This window comes from Silene latifolia, chromosome 1 (genome assembly GCF_048544455.1).
Source record: "Silene latifolia isolate original U9 population chromosome 1, ASM4854445v1, whole genome shotgun sequence".
In the NCBI taxonomy this organism is placed as follows: domain Eukaryota; kingdom Viridiplantae; phylum Streptophyta; class Magnoliopsida; order Caryophyllales; family Caryophyllaceae; genus Silene; species Silene latifolia.
In genome coordinates, this window is record NC_133526.1 from 89,374,613 (window position 1) to 89,394,733 (window position 20,121).

At 41.8% G+C, this 20,121-nt stretch overlaps 1 long non-coding RNA gene across 1 annotated transcript; it reads right to left on the reverse strand.

Annotated features, from left to right (window-relative positions):
* Nucleotides 1-4,648: 4,648 nt before the first annotated feature.
* Nucleotides 4,649-12,148, reverse strand: LOC141607669 (uncharacterized). Its single transcript, XR_012526935.1, has 8 exons — nt 11,794-12,148; nt 11,131-11,393; nt 10,854-11,035; nt 9,145-9,173; nt 7,017-7,089; nt 6,799-6,931; nt 5,833-6,359; nt 4,649-4,670 (listed from the first exon to the last, which is right to left on the reverse strand). It is a non-coding gene; the product is annotated as an uncharacterized LOC141607669 (long non-coding RNA).
* Between the last annotated feature and the right edge of the window lie 7,973 nt (nt 12,149-20,121).

Here is a 20,121-nt window from a genome sequence, read left to right on the forward strand (position 1 = left end):
CTTTCATTGCTTCGGGAGCATCAGTTTCATGTTTTGCTTGAAACATTCCAAAAATTCATACAAGTTCAAATTCTCTTATGACACGCATGAGATTGTGATCACTTGTGTAATAAAAACTTTATAATCCGGTATTAGCGTTACAAGGATATGATGTTAGTAATAAGAACCATATTGAACGACACTGCGTAATATGGACACTCTTCCTTCATTATTTATTTCCCCATTATGGGCTCAAACTTGGGTTGCTTCAAAGTTTGAGCCCTTTTGTGTATGTGTTTGATTACATGTTTATTGGCATTTGCAGGATGAATTATGTTTACAGGCTTGAATCTCTATTACATTTTCAACATTTGCAATAGATTGAATTGATGAACTGTTTTCCATTGTTTGTGGTTCGGTAACTTGGAAATTCAAGTTCCGTTGTGTTTTAGCAATTGGAATAGGAAATATGGGACTGACTTGGTGTCTTTTGTCATTTATTGGGCAGCAATAACATTACAATAACACCAGAATAACAGCACAATAACATGCGGTAAAAAAAGAGTAAAAATAAATCAAAGTGACACCGGAATAACATCACAATAACAGCAGAATAACAGCACAATAACACGTGGTAAAAAAAATCAAAGTCGTAAAAAAAATCAAAGTGACACCGGAACAACATCACAAACAACAAAATAACAGTAAAATAACAGCACAATAACACGTGGTAAAAAAAAAAAAAAAACAAAATCAAAGTCGTAAAAAAATCAAAGTGGCACCGGAATTACATCAAAATAACACCAGAATAACAACACAATAACATGCGGTAAAAAAAGAGTAAAAAAATCAAAGTAGTAAACAAAATCAAAGTAGTTAAAAAATCAAAGTGACACCGGAATAACATCACAATAACAGCAGAATAACAGTAAAATAACAGCACAATAACACGTGGTAAAAAAAAGAAAAAAAATCAGTCGTAAAAAAAATCAAAGTAATAGCAGAATAACATCACAATAACAGCAGAATAACAATAACAGCACAATAACATGTGGTAAAAAAAAAAAAGAGAAAAAAAATCAAAGTCGTAAGAAAAATCAAAGTAAAAAAAGCACAATAACAACATAATAACACGAGGTAAAAAAATAAGAGTAAAAAAAATTTAAAAAATCTGGTACAAAAAGAAAAAGAAAAAAAGATAACATAATAAGAAAATTTGAGAAAAACATAAGAGAAAAAAAATCAAAGTTGTAAAAAAGGCATAATAACACGAGGTAAAAAAGGAGATAAAAAAAATTAAAGTAAAACAAAGAGTAGCACTAGAAAAAAGAGAAAATAAGTAAATGACAATGATTTTATATGACAAGTAAGATTAGATCTTGACCATTCATCTCTAATATAATCTAGTGGCTGAGATTTCCAAGTACAAACTCACAACTCACCATAAGAAACAAAATTCACAAGAACCTAACTATATAATATATATATATATACAGAAGTAGGATCAAATGAGTCCACTCCCTTTAGGTGAGTCCGTAAGTCCAAATCTCAGCCCTTAGATCTTAAAAAATGAAAGGCTGAGATTAGAACAAAATAAAAGAGGGAGCTATAAAAGAAGACCCAAAACCCTAATTTCTCATTTCAGTCATCACACAAATCTCTCAACTTCTCTCTCTACCTCCCATCTCTCTCAAACACTAAAACATTCTAGACAACAACTCGCCGCCACCACCGACACTCCCACCACCTACGCTGCCGCCGCTCTTTCCTACTCTTTTTTTTTTTCGAAAATCTCAGAACTACACACAAATATGGTGTAGAAGTTTTAATTGGTTTTGAAAATTGATTAAAAATGACGAAAATGGCGACCATCTTCCCAGCCGTCATCTGCCGTCGACCATCGCCGCCTCCGACTTTCCCCGTGCCTCCCTCTCTCCCCGACACCACCACCACCCTGCACCTCCCTGTCTTTAGATCTGCCGCCCCTGCTTCCCCTTTCTCTTCTTTTAATTTTTTTTATTATTTTGTCGTTGTGTGGTCGTCGTCTGTTGCCTCCGTCGTCCCTCTTCAACCGCGGATGAAATCTTTTTTTTTTTTTTTCCAGATCTGGAACCCTAAGATTCGTGTCGTGTGCGTGGTGGTGTGGTCGGGTGGTTGGTGCGTGAGGCGGAAGAGAAAGAGGTGGTAGTTGTATACAAAAAAAGTTTCAGATTTATTTTAGATTTTTTTTGTTTTTCTGTTTTTTTCCGATTGAAATTCTTTGGGTGGGGATGTCGTGTTTGTGGTTGTGGCTCAGGTGAGGTGAGACTGACACGGTGGTGGTGTTCTTGGAAGTGAAGGTGGTGGTTGATGGTGGAGGTGAAAGTGGTGGTGGTTCATATAAGCCGTAGAAAACATGACTAATTACATGACTTGTTAAAATTAAAGTTTCAAACATTTACCATTAAAGTTTCAATTATATACCGTTAAAGTTAAATAAAAATTTTATATATAAAATTACTCGTTAAGCAATAAAGTTACAAACGTATGCCAATAAAGTTTCACTCGTTTGACATTAAAGTTCCATTTTCTCCGTATAAATTAGTGAAATTCCAATATTTAAATTAAAAATGGCCTAAAAAAATGTAAAGTCACTCATTACCATTAAAATTTCACTCGTAAAATTTTAAAATTTTACTCAAAATTTTTTGAAATTACATAAAATATAGTCAGAATTACGTTATTACATAAATTCCAATTTTTATGTCGCAAAATGACTTGTAAAAATAAAAGTTTCAGTTTTAAGCATAAAAGTTTCACTTGTAAAAAATTAAAGTTTTACTCTAAATCAGTGAAATTACATAAATTTTAATAACAGTTACATTAAAATATAAATTTAATTTTTATAATTAAAAATGACCTAAAAAACTAAAATTTCATTTTTAAGCATTAAAGTTTCACTCGTAGAACATTAAAGTTTCACTCTAAAATTAGTGAAATTATATAAATTTTAGTCACAATTACATTATTACATAAATTCAAATTTTACATTGAAAATTGACCTAAAAAAAATTAAAGTTTCACTTTTAAGTATTAAAATCCACTCGTAAAACATTAAAGTTTCACTCAAGAAATCAAATTTAAATTTAAAATTACATTGTATAAAATAAATTTAAATTTTTCTTTTACAAAATTATTATAAGAGATTAAATTTAGATTTATAAAGAATTAAAGTTACATTTACAGATTAAAGTTACAATTATAAAACACTAAAGTTTCATTTAAAAAGTTTCAAATCTCAACCATCAATCTTAAGAGATCAATGGCTTAGATTAGGACTTAAGGACTCACCATTTTAGGTGGACTCATTTGAACTTGACTATATATATATATGAATCAGATCCCGTGCGAACTATTTTACGGTGCGAACTGTACGAACTCGTCAAGAACCATTAGATCTAAATCAATCAAAGGCCTAGATTACAAACAAAATTAGCCCAGCACTCCCTACCCCCACCTTCTCGCACATACATATTCCACTCAGTAACGAACAGCGACACACCACCACGGTTAACGGCGACGCTGCCGGCAGTTTATGATGCCGGAGAAACACGCCGGCGACTTAGTGTTGGTGTATCTTGACCGTCGGCATCCATTATCCATCATTCAAGCCTTTTTTTTCCTCACCTCTCCAATGACCGTTCGTCACTCCTCGATGCCGACGTATTACATGCGAAAGAGTTCTGGAGATCGTCGTCGAAGCCAATGAGTTTAAGACCACTAAGATGGCGACGAAATCTCGATGGTAACCTTTCAAATACTAGTATCGTTAATTGTTACCTTTCAAATCCCGCCGCCGGCGTTGACCAACCAGAGCCCTTAGCGAGCCACGCATATGATCATAGGGGGTGAGGGGGTGGCTGCTGATGTCGTGACCACCGTTCAGGGGTTGTCCGTCATGTCGCCGGCGTGAGTGGTGGGGTCTTCTACTTGTGTATCTAGACCTGGTGTTTGTGTATCTGGATGTAGTGTTCGTGTATCTAAGTGGCGGTAGCCGGCACCCTCCTGGGGTTATCAGTGATGTCAGTGGCGAGTGGTAGGTGGTGGTGGTTGTTACTGTCCATGGGTGGGGGTTCATGAGTTGAGTTGTGGGTGTGGTGATAGGTGGTCATGGTCGTGGGGTGAGTGATGGTGGCGGTGAGAGTGATTGACCGACTGGTGTTTGGTTAGTCAGTAATGGTGGTGTTTGTATGGCGTGGTGGATACACACTTAACACAAAGTGTATCCGCAAATATTATAAAATGTATCCGAGATAAAACTCCTAACATTTTACACAAAGCTATCCGCAAATAATGTAAAACGCATCAGCAAAAAGTACAAAATGTGTCCGGGATTACACAAAGTGTATCCGCGAATAATGTAAAACGTATCCGCAAGTAGTATAAAACGTATTCGGGATTTGGTGTTAAAACTCCCAACTCTTGACACAAAGTGTATCCGCAAATAATGTAACATGTATCCGCAACCGAAAATAGTATAAAATGTATCCGGGAGTTATTATTAACACTCCTAATACTTTAGACAGAGTGTATCTGCAAACAATATAAAATGTATCCGCAAAGAGTATAAAATGTATCCGGAAGTAAATGTTAAAACTCTCAAAAAATTAGTGTTAAACAGTGTAAAAGTGCATCTAAAAGCATGGCGTCAACTAGGTTGCACGGACACTCCACTTTTTTAGCCTCCGCGTGTCCGACACGGTGTCGGACACGGACACGCCTAGGACACGGCTCCAAACGTGTCGGACACTTCAAAAACCGTGTCGTCGGTTTTATTTTAAATGAAGGTGTGTCGGACACGGTCCAAGACTGTCGGACACGGTCCGTTTTTTATGGACACGGCACTTATGCCCTTTTCAATAAAACAAATCCCAAATTCCCAATTTTTATTTCACGATATCAGTCCATTACTCCTTTACCAATTTCCTTTCAAAACAACACCTTCCATCGACCACCAACAGTCTCCCATCGCCGCCGACACAGGAGCTCTTTGCCGTCGCCGCCGGTCTGTCGTCGTCGTCCGTCAACACCACAATCAGGTTAATAATTTTCCCCTAATTTCTTATTTCTTATTCAAAATCAATTTCCCCTAATTTTGTAGTTTAGGGTTTTGCTATATTCACGATTATTGATTAGATTATCCTCAATGATATCCCTTCAATTCCTCACAACAGTGAATAATATGTTCAAGTTGTCTTTAAAGTCTTGAAACCCTCCCTTGGCCACCTAGGTCATGATGAGCATTCATAGTCCGACTTACACCGTAGCTCATGGGACCATAATCTATGCCATAAAGTTAGAAAAGAGAATAAGCAGTGGCTTTGAAATTAGTTGATAGAGTAAATTGCAGCATTGATATTTTGTATGATAAGTTGTATGATACTCCGTAATAAGTTACGGAGTATATGATAACTGATATATGAGAATAAGAAGTGGCTTTGAAAGAAGTATGTCACATTCTTCCTTTTTGTAGCATTGATTTGTTTGCAGATTACCCTTTTAATTAGAGTGAGGCAGTGAGTTATGCTTGTCATTGTTATACTTCTATTCTGCCTTATTTACTTTGTTGTTTGTAAGAATTTGATTTTCATGTATAAGACATTAGTATTAGTTGTTTTACGACTTTTTGAGCTTTAAATGACAAAAGTTTAGGTGTTTGTTGTAATGGGAGTTAAATTCCCTTTATTTTAATATGTATATTGTTTTTTTTTTTTTTTGCCGTGTCCCGTGTCCTAAAAAAATTGGAATGCCGTGTCCCGTGTCCGTGTCGTGTCCCGTGTCCGTGTCCGTGTCCGTTTTCGTGCAACCTAGGGCGTCAATGCATATCTCGAAACAATAATCAGAATAGATTATCACGTACATATATGATCAGAGATAAAGTGTTCTATAATTCTATTGAAATCACTCCTCGAATCGTAGACCTTGCTATGCCTATGGATTTCTACATACATGCCTGAACATTAGGCCCTACCAAGTAATGTGTTGAGAACATTAACAACCTGAATTTCTCGTGTAAATGAAAAGCAAGAGGATAAAGGATTATTCGAGAAAGCCCATATAAGCTGACTTGCATAGTTGAATGTGAAGAAGTCAGACTGATTAATAACATTATGGTTCAATTATTTAGATGTATAATAACAATATATTAGCTTCTCCTTCATATCCCTTGCTATTTCACGCTCAGCTGACATCATAAAAGAGTAGCCACGCTCTGTGAGAATTTTCATCAGGTAGTCTGTTAAATCACGGCCAGCCAGGTCAAGACGAAGGACAACATGTGGGAGGGCGTATTCTTCGTAGATGGGGACAGTGCGGCTGACACCATCATCATACATTCATACCTGTATGGTTCAAATATATACACACACACAGTCAATCAAATAGTATTCTGGGAAACATAGAAATGTGTGAGGAAATCGAGACTCGAGTTCAAATTCTGCTTTTGTGGATTACGTAAAATGCAGTGAACTAACATGAATTGATCATGTATGATTTAGGTGTCTTAGTTTCAGTAATTACTTCTTGTACAACCACTGACGTAAAGGGAAATGACAGCCTGAATGGCGACATACATAGTGGGAGTATTAAAAGTCTCAAACATGATCTGAGTCATCTTTACACGGTTAGCCATAGGATTGAGAGGTGTTTTAGTCAGAAGAACCAGGTGTTCTTCAGGGACCACACGGAGCTCATTGTAGAAGGCATTATGCCTCATCTTCTCCATGTCACCCCAATTGCTAACAATACCATATTCAATAGGATACTTCAAAGTGAGAACACCATGTTTGGATTGATTTTCTTCTCCAACATAAGCGTCTTTCTGACCCATACCAACCATGGCACCAGTGTGACGAGGGCAAGCAACTATACTAGGAAAGACAGCTATAGGTGCATCATCCCCGGCAAATCCAGCCTAGAGCACAAATCACATGTTGATTATTAAACGTGTTAAAATTATGCAAAGTATTGTCAAATAAAGATATTGCTAGATTGTTTACCTTGACCATTCCAGTCCCATTGTCGCAGACTAGTGGTTGAATGTCCTCACCATCGACCATCTTTTACATTATGCTGATAACAATCCCACAGTTAGATGAGAGGAAGGTAATCAGGATACATTTTAGTGATAATAACAAATGTGCAATATTCCATTGTAAACTAGATCTTGGAAGGGTTTATTTTAAACAAGAAAAACTCCAAAGAGAGCACAGTCACCTGGGCAGTAATCATGAGGCGTATTCCCCTCATCATATGCTTATAGTTCTCAGAGCATAACATCACTACAGCAACACATTTTGACATGCATCTTTAGTTCTTACCAATAACTATACTAGCCAATCGACAAAGTTTACAGATGAAAGCTTGCGCGTTAAAACAGAAGACATTTCCATCTCATCTTTAACTTCCAAACATGATTATAATACACTCGAATACAAACTTCCGACATAAATTATAGTAGAACTTATTACCCTCTGAAAGATAATAGTCTCTAATCCAATCATACCACCATCTATCTTAAGTAGATTAAGCTTAATGTCTGAAAATTACCACACTAAGATACAATCCCTCGACCAGAATCCAAATATTATTAAAACTCAATGCTATACTTTCAACTATATCTAGAAAACACAAAAGGAAACCAATTCTTCTACTTTGTGGAATTCTCTCTGTTAATACTGATAGAGCTTTCACCTGTGTAATCGCATGAACTAAGAGTAGGTTAGTCAAGCTATAAAGAAACACACACTTTTCACAAACATTACCACACTAAGATATAATCCCTCGACCAGAATGCAATCAAGTATTTCAGATTACCAGGGATTTGAGAAAGGCTCAATCCCTCACTCTAAAAAAAAAAAGATAACAACCTATGTGCTTTGCCCTTCTAAGTTCTAACCTTTATGGCAGTATCCCAAATCATATAACTCGACTCAAAATAAGAAACCGACAGTCAAAATCACGTCCTGGGCTTATAATACATCAAACCATATGACACTAGAACGTCAAGAAGCTAAAACCCTCTGCCTCAATCTCGAGGGCTTTGAATATAGAAATTCAAATATTCCATGTCAATTAAAGTTCATTGATGGAATATAGGATCGTTCAAATTGGAGACAAAAGGAGATCAGTTGCACCAAAATCACATCAACCCAATTGCCATAAGGACGTCACAACGCTAAAATTATCTGCCTCCATCTCCCGTGGGATTAAGGGTGAGGTTGGACGAGAAAACGAGGATATAACAATTAACTTTTTCCATATAAGAGTTCATTTTATGATGGCATGATTCCCAAATTGCGGACTTAGGTGATCGGTTGAGCCAAATTCAACTTAATTATGCATATAATAAATAAAAACAATCGACATTAGAACGTCTAAGTAGATACACTCGTTTAAATTGTTAGATACATACCTCTAGTTAGCTAGAAACACTCCTATAATTTGCTAGATACATACCTCTAGCTAGCTAGATACACTCGTTTAAGTTGCTAGATACATACCTCTAGCTAGCTAGATACAATACTTTAAGTTGCTAGATGTATGCTAGATACACTCTTTCTAGTTTCTAGATACATAGCTTTAGCTAGCTAGATACACTAGTTTGATGAAAGAGTATATATCAAAGTGAAATTAATAACTTTCATTTTATTTCCAATTTAATGATAAAGGAATATACGACTGAGAAGTAATATGCCCAAATCTATACACCCAAAATTAGTCAAACCTAGAGGAATTCAGTTTAACTATGGCATATGTATCTTTTGCGTGACTGGCAAGATTTTATGTAGTCCTCCACTAGCAATCAGCCTACCAGTATACCCGCAAACAAACAGGAGAACGCTAAACCAAACTTAATGGAATGAATAGATCTAATTTAACCAAAACAAAAGTGACAGATTAAACAGTGACAACTTAACACCCCCAGTCCAATTTTGCAGTTAACCAATTTAAATGAAATAGAACCAGATGCAAGACAATATGAACAAGGATAATAAAAAAGTCAACACCTCAACACAACACCACCCACCACAGTTAATAGGCTGACATGGGTACAAAAGAGAGCAGCAGAGAGGGTACAACAACTTAACATCATAAATTGTTGCAGGCATGAAGTTGAACGACAACCTGGTTTTGGACCATGGTGCTGCTGCTTGCTAGCATAAACAGGAGAGAAAGACATAAATCAAAAAGTAACCTATACATATGGATGATTTGAAATCGGCAAGCCAAGCTAAAGCAAAAGCTAGCTAAACGACTGAGAACTGAAAAATCAAATAATTATACGCTTCTAGCAAACTCAATTAAATTTAATAAAACATTCTCAGTAGCTGCTCTAACTATACACCACACGAATAGGCTAGTTGGCACCAAAACTACAAACAAGGGTGGGTTAAATTAAAGAGTTTGATAGCTAAATGATCGGGACGGAGGGAGTAGTTTATTTTGAGACAATGATAGATATTTATATTCTCCTGAAATCTGTTGTGAAAAGACACGTAAAACAAAATAAGAAAGCAAATTAAGCATTACAAATCAAGGATTATAAATATTATTTAATCATTGAAGTTTACATAATAAGTGACTTAATAGACCAGAAACATGTTGCATAATCATATAAGCTCATTTACATTAATTCAAACTTAATCCATATTATTCATTTCATAAGAACTAAAACCAAACTAAAAAGTGTCGTACGCTTGTACTGATGAAATATTTTGATCATCAACAAGATAGGCACAATATTGTATTGAAAAATTCATCCTGAATCAAACGAGAATCAAAAGAACCTTTGCAAGTGGACTAAGAGGATCCTATTCTTGTTTTCTTCAATTTAAGAAAAGAGAAATTACCTATATAGGAGTAGATACACATATTACTGTCCCAGATTCACGAATTAATCCTCTAGATACACATATTACTGTCCCAGATTCACAAATTAATCCTCTAGATACACATATTACTGCCCCAGATTCACAAATTAATACTCTAGATACACATATTACTGTCCCAGATTCACAAATTAATACTCTAGATACACACATCGATATGTGTATGTGGTAGTATTCATCCATGTATCTGGTAACGTATTTTGTGTATCCAAATATAGTACATACACAAAAATACAAAGTACCACCCCACCCCCTCACTAACACCACACCCGTGACCCATCACCCCTAGTCTTCAACTCGACAACAAGTCGTCACCAACAACAAGCATCTTTTACTCCGACCACCACCATGCCTCGCTGGCATAAGCCCATAGGAGCTAGCTTGCTAATTATAGTGTTTATGTTGCGAGCTATATTATATTGATACTGGATATTTTATAGTTCTCTTCTGGTTTTTTGCCAACGAGATCAGGTTCATGTACAGAACCAAAAATTACTCCTATGTGTAAATAATTATGAAACATTTTGAGGGCCACAGGATTGTAATTGGAGCTAAGTTAGAGTTGATTGAAAGCAAAATTTATTTACGTGTAAAATTCTCATTGTTGAACATGGTCTTTTAGTACTAGTGCCTCCTCTATTGGTCTTTTAGTATTCATTCAAATGGATTGCATAGCAGGAAAGATGAATTAGATGATAGTGTCACCATTAAACTGACTCACTCAGGAACTACTGCACCTTCAAAATTCTCAACTGACTGCCCAAACAATCAGGTGCATCAAATTAGTCATTGAGTTTCAGATTTTTATGCACTTGTGGAGCGGTACATTGTACTCTTACCAAAACTTCATGATTCATAAAATTCATATTTCAAAACCCGATGGAATCCAGGAAATTTTAACAGAAACAAACGAATAATGATATACGGAAAACCCGATGGAATTACCTGAAAGTAAGGGAATCTGACTACAAATTTGGCTTCTTCAACGACCTTTTGAGTTTGACCAAAAGTGTATTTTTGAAATTTCTGTTTTAACCGACAATAGCAGGAGTTGCAGCAGCCTGTCATCCTTCTGAACTGCAATCTCACCGAACCACACCTCAATCTCCTTCTGGATGGCATGCCTTCTGAATCGGACATGGATATTTGGTGAGTAATATATACATGTATACAGAGTAATATATAAGTGTATCTAGAAGTATTATTCAATGTATCCACATACCATCATCACACATGACTAGTCCACCACCACCTCCGCTCACTCCCACGACCACCACCACGCACAGCCACCCACTGCCCACATTGCCGTCACCACACACCTACAAGAGCACCCGACTGATTCTCACGACCACCACCCGCAAATTCGACATCACCAGAGCCACTACCACCGCAGATGAAGGCATCCAAGGCCCGACACCACGAATCCCGCTCTTTATTCACCACCAACAATTTACCATGTAAACCACAACGAATCGCCCCAAAACCCTTAAGGGTCCGTTTGGATTGAAGGAATTGGAGAAAAGGGGAGGGGAGGGAAAGGGAGGGATTTAATTTACTTTGTTTGGATAAAAAATATGGGAGAAAGGAAATGGAGGGGGAGAGAAATGAGAGGACTTATTTTCTCTCCTATAAAACAAACTATAATCTTTCCAATGGTGGCAAGATTTGGAAAGAAAACATTATTTGAACATCTAATTATATCACTAGCATCCTTCAATCCTCCATCCATTCTTCATCTCCCTCCTTCCTCCCTTTCCATTTCCCTTCATAATTTTTGTTATCCAAACATCCACATCCCATTTGCCCTCCCCTTCTCTCCCCTCCCTTCACCTCCCCTCACTCCCCCTCCCCTCCCCTTCCCTCCTAAAATTGTATCCAAACGGACCCTAAAAGTCGCTAAGGGAAGTAGAAAAGAAGTGAACGGTCTCAAACACAGGGGATGTCGTCGGAATCTGGGTAGGCCGGAGTGGAGATGATAATAGAAGGTGATGATCGATGGTAAAAGGTAAAAGTACGAGGATGGGGTAATACTTGCGCAGGGGTCGGAGTGAAAACGGGGAGAAGATGGAGAAGGGAGAATGAGGAACAGGTCTCGGAAGAGTAGAGGCGGTGTTGTCGGAGGTTGTCGGCTAGGTCTGGCACTCCGACGCCGGCGTTATGAAGGTCTGGGTAGGGTGAGAGAGAAACGGGGATGTGGGGGCATGTGGGATAGTTGATTGAAAAAGCAGTGGAAATGTGGTTAGCTTTGATTAATGCGCACAATCTTATATTTGAGTTTTTAAACTTAGTTCGTTCGTACTGAACATAAGTTCGTACGGGATCTCGCCCTATATATATATATATATATATATATATATATATATATATATATATATATATATAGGAGTTCTAATGAGTCCTCCTTCCCAATTGAGTCCATAAGTCCTTCTAAGGGCCATTGGATGGACTCATTGGATGGTTGAGATGATTTTGATTAAGGGCTATTAAAAAGAAAAGGAAAAAAATGTGGATGGTTGGATTGAGATGGGTGGTTGAGATTGAAAATTACCAAAAAAAATTACCACTAATCAAATTTCTATACACTAATTAATTTTTCTTTCTCTCTCTAGCCCCTAATTAATCAGTTTTGAGTTTTAGATTTCAGAAATGTAAATGTAATGTTGTATGAGTTTTACAAGTGTAAATGTGACGGAAATTTTGAATTTATATAATTTTAATATTTTACAAGTGTAAATGTGATGTTTTACGAGTGTAAATGTAACATTTTAAGAGTGTAAATTTGTTTTTTTGTGACGGAAATTTTGATTTTATATAATTTTAACATTTTACAAGTGTAAATGTGATGCTTTACGAGTGTAAATGTAACATTTTAAGAGTGTAAATTTGATTTTTTGTGACGGAAATTTTGAATTTATATAATTTTAACATTTTACAAGTGTAAATGTGATGTTTTACGAGTGTAAATGTAACATTTTAAGAGTGTAAATTTGAATTTTTGTGACGGAAATTTTGAATTTATATAATTTTAACATTTTACAAGTGTAAATGTGAGGTTTTACGAGTGTAAATGTAACATTTTAAGAGTGTAAATTTGTTTTTTTTGTGACGGAAATTTTGAATTTATATAATTTTAACATTTTACAAGTGTAAATGTGATGTTTTACGAGTGTAAATGTAAAATTTTAAGAGTGTAAATTTGAATTTTTGTAACGGAAATTTTGAATTTATATAATTTTAACATTTTACAAGTGTAAATCTGATGTTTTACGAGTGTAAATGTAATATTTTAAGAGTGTAAGTTTGAATTTTTGTGACGGAAATTTTGAATTTATATAATTTTAACATTTTACAAGTGTGTTCCGGGTGTAATTCCAGAGCAAGTATCGTTACCACCCGTGGCTTGTAGAATGATGTCTTGGGTAGAACCCTTCTTGCTTCTATCGTCTCCCTCGGCCTCTCCTGCAACAATGAACGAACTGAGGGCTTGGCTTTGTGCCAAGCGTACTCACTCCGACGCCCAAGTCAGTAAACTTAAAGGATTAAGCTGTGTTGCTTGGCTAGGTATGTATTGTAGAGAGATAAGGGAGATATTACCAGATGAATAGTGTACTTAGGTTTTGTTGTGGATTAGTTGGATGCCTTCCTCAAAGAAGGTTGAGGAGTATTTATAGGCTTTCACCTTTTGTCACGTAGTGGCCAAGTGGCCAATTGGCTATCAGGTGGAAAGACCGTTCTACCCTCGGCCGATGGACCTATGGCAGGCCGGCCGAGGGTCCTGGATGTGAGTACGCGGATATGTGCCCCGGGCGCTAGTTGTCGCCGTGACCCAGGTGACAGGCCGATGGGCTGCATCGGCTAGGCCCACTAAGTCGTTGACTTGCTGTGGATATCTTTGACCTTGCTCAGTGTGTTGACTTTGTCAGAGGTGCAGAATATGCCCCATCAATTTGCCCCCAGCGTAGTCTATGCCGTGGTATGGGCTCCGATGTATGCTGAGCGTATATTCTGCACTAAGTAAATTTCGCAAACGTTTCTGTATCGGTGTCTTCTTGTGTATCGGCGGGGCTCTTGTTAGGCCGTACCATATACCATATCCCCCCTCCACATGGATGCGTAAAGGGTATCCGATGTGGAAAAGAACATGACGCTGGCCGAGACCAGGGCTGAGAGTGCCGGTTGACTTTGATTGCCCCCGGCCGGTGCTTCCTGGCTTGGTTGATCGATAGCCGGCGGAGACTAGATACCTAGGAATTTGTGGGAGATGAACAGTCGAAGGGATGTGAATAGGCGTGTTGAAGACGTCTGGTCACTGTTGCATTGATTGACATTCAACTGTTGCGACGATTGACATCCCGCGGTTGCATGCTTGACACGTGTGTGTTCGTTGATTGGTTGACGCTTCATGGGCTGTGCCCTGATTGGTCCTTCTTTACGGGCTTTTCTCTATAAATAGGGCAGTTATCCCGTGATTTTGGCCTCCATTTTGTTTTCAAAAATTTTCTCCAAAATCTTCATCTCTCCAAACTTTCAAGGGTTGTCTTTGTCTTCTTAATCTTCGGAAAATTTGATCCGGCGGTGGAGGAGGCCAAGGAGGCGGTGAAGGCAAAGATGGAGAGGGAGGCGGCCGCGGAGAAAGCAGCTCTTGCTGAGAGGGCTCGGGTGGCTAAGGAAGAAGCCGAAAGGATGAGGGCAAACAGGCCGCCGAAGCCAAGGCCGAGGTCGCTAGAAAAGTCGCTGGCCGCCCACCAAGAAGATGCGGCTTGATGAGAACAAGTTTACAAAGAGATCTGCGCTTGGCCGTCCGGGGCCGATTACTCACCCTTTCCTCCCCGCCGTCTCTTGGTACATGAACATAATGGTAGTTTTTCGGTGATCCCCTGGGGGACGGCCGTCGTCTGTATTCTTTTCACTTGTAATCTTTACTTGTAACTTATCTTCTAATAATAGTTCGTTTCTTTCGCCTTCGGCCTGGCCGAGGTCTTTATCTCATCTTTTTCAGAGTTGTCTTCCTGTACTTCTAATTGAGCGCCCCCTTTTAGGGTGCGTATCTCAACTTTGTTTCAACGCTTCCAAAACGTTTCGTTTGTTTTTGCGACAGTGTGAGCCGGCGGCTACTTCATGATAGCGTGTTACGTGGTGTCCACCACTTGGGGTGACCGCGACGGCATCAAACCTCTTAGGTTGACTGCCGTGGCGTCTACTACTTGGGGTGACTGCGACGGCGCTAATTTCTTGATGGAGACTGCCGCTCTTGTCGGTATGACAGTGTGAGCCGGCGTCTACTTCTTGATAGCGTGTTACGTGGCGTCTACCACTTGGAGTGACTGCGACGGCATCAAACCTCTTGGGGTGACTGCCGTGGCGTCTACTACTTGGGGTGACTGCGACGGCGCTAATTTCTTGATGGAGACGCCGCTCTTGTCGGTATGACAAAGGTGAGCCGGCGTCTACTTCTTGATAGCGTGTTACGTGGCGTCTACCACTTGGAGTGACTGCGACGGCATCAAACCTCTTGGGGTGACTGCCGTGGCGTCTACTACTTGGGGTGACTGCGACGGCGCTAATTTCTTGATGGAGACTGCCGCTCTTGTCGGTATGACAGTGTGAGCCGGCGTCTACTTCTTGATAGCGTGTTACGTGGCGTCTACCACTTGGAGTGACTGCGACGGCATCAAACCTCTTGGGGTGATTGCCGTGGCGTCTACTACTTGGGGTGACTGCGACGGCGCTAATTTCTTGATGGAGACTGCCGCTCTTGTCGGTATGACAAAGTGTGAGCCGCGTCTACTTCTTGATAGCGTGTTACGTGGCGTCTACCACTTGGAGTGACCGCGACGGCATCAAACCTCTTGGGGTGATCGCTAGTGGCGTCTACTACTTGGGGTGACTGCGACGGCGCTAATTTCTTGATGGAGACTGCCGCTCTTGTCGGTATGACAGTGTGAGCCGGCGTCTACTTCTTGATAGCGTGTTACGTGGCGTCTACCACTTGGAGTGACTGCGACGGCATCAAACCTCTTGGGGTGATCGCTAGTGGCGTCTACTACTTGGGGTGACTGCGACGGCGCTAATTTCTTGATGGAGACTGCCGCTCTTGTCGGTATGACAAAGTGTGAGCCGCGTCTACTTCTTGATAGCGTGTTACGTGGCGTCTACCACTTGGAGTGACTGCGACGGCATCAAACCTCTTGGGGTGACTGCCGTGGCGTCTACTACTTGGGGTGACTGCGACGGCGCTAATTTCTTGATGGAGACTGCCGCTCTTGTCGGTATGACAGTGTGAGCCGGCGTCTACTTCTTGATAGCGTGTTACGTGGCGTCTACCACTTGGAGTGACTGCGACGGCATCAAACCTCTTGGGGTGACTGCCGTGGCGTCTACTACTTGGGGTGACTGCGACGGCGCTAATTTCTTGATGGAGACCGCCGCTCTTGTCGGTATGACAGTGTGAGCCGGCGTCTACTTCTTGATAGCGTGTTACGTGGCGTCTACCACTTGGAGTGACCGCGACGGCATCAAACCTCTTGGGGTGACTGCCGTGGCGTCTACTACTTGGGGTGACTGCGACGGCGCTAATTTCTTGATGGAGACTGCCGCTCTTGTCGGTATGACAGTGTGAGCCGGCGTCTACTTCTTGATAGCGTGTTACGTGGCGTCTACCACTTGGAGTGATCGCGACGGCATCAAACCTCTTGGGGTGATCCTTGTGGCGTCTACTACTTGGGGTGACTGCGACGGCGCTAATTTCTTGATGGAGACTGCCGCTCTTGTCGGTATGACAGTGTGAGCCGGCGTCTACTTCTTGATAGCGTGTTACGTGGCGTCTACCACTTGGAGTGACTGCGACGGCGCTAATTTCTTGATGGAGACTGCCGCTCTTGTCGGTATGACAGTGTGAGCCGGCGTCTACTTCTTGATAGATAATTGACGGGAAAATTTTGTTTTGACGGAAGGCTCGGATGGTTTTTATTAGGTAAAAACATGCGTTGGGGTGTCCACATCAATTTTGGACACCTCCGCAGCTACATAAACTTCTACGAGATCACCAATGCCCTAACGGCTCATCGCGGGCATACCTCCCCGGTCAGCCACTAATTGTATCCATGAGGTCGCCCTCATGCTGTAAGGACGGGCTTTTTCCTTTTTCGGACTTCCTCGCCTCTTTGAGGGATTGCATGTTGCAACCTCGGGCAGCTATCTGGACGTTGACCACCTCGTCCTTCTCGTCTTTGGAGACGAGCTTATGCGCTTCCCCCCGGTCTGAGACATACATCAGCGTTAGGGCCCGGATGGACATTACTGCGTCGGCCTCGCTCAGGGTGACTCGACCTATGAGAACATTGTAGGCGGACGAGCCGTCGATGACGACGAACTCAGCTAGGACGTTTTTAGCCGCGTTTTTTTCGCCGAACGTCACTGGGAGTCTGATTGATCCCAGCGGCACCAGGCCGGCCCCAGAGAAGCTGTATAGGGGGTTGGTACAGGGGCTTAAGTCCCTGATCTTCAGGCCGAGGCCGAGGAAGCACTCTCTAAACATGATGTTCGTGTATGCACCTGTGTCAATCAGGCACCTCTTGACCAGGTGGTTGGATATGTCCAAATTGACTACAAGCGGGTCGGCCGTGTGAGGGGTGATGACCCCTTCGTAGTCCTTTCTTCCGATAGTCATATCGGGGATGCTTGCAGAGGGGATCCTTGAGTTGGGTACAAAGTTGATGGCCTGATATAGCTCGTTTAGGTGCCGCTTGTGCCCATGAGCGGACCCTCCGTTCGTTGCCCCGATGACAATATGAATCACGCCTATCCGCTCGAAGACGGACTTCCTATCTGAACCGCCGGCGTCGGTCTTTTGGCCTTTTGCAACGTACTTGCCGAGGCTTCCCTTCCGGATCAGCTCCTCTATGGCATTCTTCAGATGGCGGCAGTCGTTGGTTAAATGGCCGGTGTGGCCGTGGTACTCACAATACTGGCTCGTGTCGCCGTCACTTTTCGGCTTGGGGGGTCTCTCCCACTTCCGGCCCTCGTTTTGCTCGGGCGAAGACTTCGGCGGCGATACGACGAGAGGGGTTTTTTCACTATACCGCCTCGGTGGTACGTTCTGAATTCCACCCGGCGCTGCCGAGTCTTGCTTCCTGGTCGGGTCCGTCCGACCGTGATCTGTTATTCTCACGGCGTCTTCCATCGGACCGCGAGCCGTTGTTGTCGCGGCGTCCTTCGTCCCGACTATCCCGCTGTGACTCTTCTTTTTCGAGTGCTCGGCTTCATGGGGATCTTCCCGTGTCTTGTGGTAATCTTCCACCTTGATGGCTTGGTCGGCCAACTTTCGGCGGCGTCCGGCCCAGGCCTCCGCTCTTGATGAGCTCGTTTTTTAAGGCTCCCCTTGGGAGGCCCTTCATTAGTGCGAAGGCCGCCAGCTCGGGATTAATTTCTCGGATCTGCTGGACCTTTCCATCGAACCTCTTCACGTAGCTCCGGAGAGACTCGCCCCCCTCCTGTCTGATAGTCAGGAGGTCAGATGTCTCTACGGCCCTTCTCTTATTGCAGGAGTATTGGGCTAGGAAAGCGCCCTTCAGGTCGGCGTAATAGTATACCGAGCCATCCGGAAGCCCTTTGTACCAGCTCTGAGCCATCCCATGCGAGTTGTTGGGAAAATTCGGCACTGCCCTCATCGGGCTGCTCCCATACCGACATGTAAGACTCGAAGGCCTCGGCGTGGTCGATCGGATCACCATCCCCCTTGTATGACGAGGTGGCGGCTTGAGTTTATTTGGCACCGGGACTTCTAGGACGTGGCGTTGAGGGGTCGCCAACCACGTGTCGAACGACACGCGGCGATCGGCTCCTCGCATCCCTAACCTGGCTCCTCCCCCGTAGCGGGAGGGGCTCCTTCTTCGACTCGGACTTCTTCTCCAACTCTGCTGAGTCGGACTCCTCTGGCTCCTTCGGGGTGAGCCTCGTTCGTGTGGCGGGGACGCTGTCCTCCCACGAGTGCGGGAAGGACTTAGGTCTACCGCGCCCACTTTGGGCTCCCCTGGCGCCTTGACTGGGTCGGCTTCTCCTAGCGCTCCGTTCAAATTTCTTGGAGTCACATTCTGGGCCCCGGTCTCCCGGACCGGTTTCCGCCGCTCTTGTCGGCGTGACAGTGTGAGCGGGCGTACCACTAATTAGGTCTAGGAGCATTTTCAGTCTTGCCACATCAACCACACGTCCCATGATGGTGACCTGGTTGGCTGGCAGCGGCGTGTCGGGTATTGATGGCATCCCGAACTCCGGTTGGATTACACCGCCGGTGGAGGGTCGTATGACTCGAAATTGTTGAAGGTATCATCTTGGTAAAATGCGGTTTCGTCTTCTACGACGCATCTTGTTGTTTCGACATTTTCTTAGCTTTTTGGGTGGGTTTTTGTTGGTTTTTTTTTTGTTTGGGAATGAATGTGACTAGCTTCTAGTGTCTATCCCCACAGACGGCGCCAATTGTTCCGGGTGTAATTCCAGAGCAAGTATCGTTACCACCCGTGGCTTGTAGAATGATGTCTTGGGTAGAACCCTTCTTGCTTCTATCGTCTCCCTCGGCCTCTCCTGCAACAATGAACGAACTGAGGGCTTGACTTTGTGCCAAGCGTACTCACTCCGACGCCCAAGTCAGTAAACTTAAAGGATTAAGCTGTGTTGCTTGGCTAGGTATGTATTGTAGAGAGATAAGGGAGATATTACCAGATGAATAGTGTACTTAGGTTTTGTTGTGGATTAGTTGGATGCCTTCCTCAAAGAAGGTTGAGGAGTATTTATAGGCTTTCACCTTTTGTCACGTAGTGGCCAAGTGGCCAAGTGGCTATCAGGTGGAAAGACTGTTCTACCCTCGGCCGATGGACCTATGGCAGGCCGTAGAGGTCCTGGATGTGAGTACGCGGATATGTGCCCCGGCTGGTTGTCGCCGTGACCCAGTGACAGCCGATGGGCCGCATCGGCTAGGCCCACTAAGTCGTTGACTTGCTGTGGATATCTTTGACCTTGCTCAGTGTGTTGACTTTGTCAGAGGTGCAGAATATGCCCCATCAAAGTGTAAATCTGATGTTTTACGAGTGTAAATGTAATATTTTAAGAGTGTAAATTTGATTTTTTAGGCAATTTTTTATATAAAAGTTTGAGTTTATATAATCTTAACATGTTACCAAGTGTAAATGTGATGTTTTACTAGTGTAAATGTAGTATT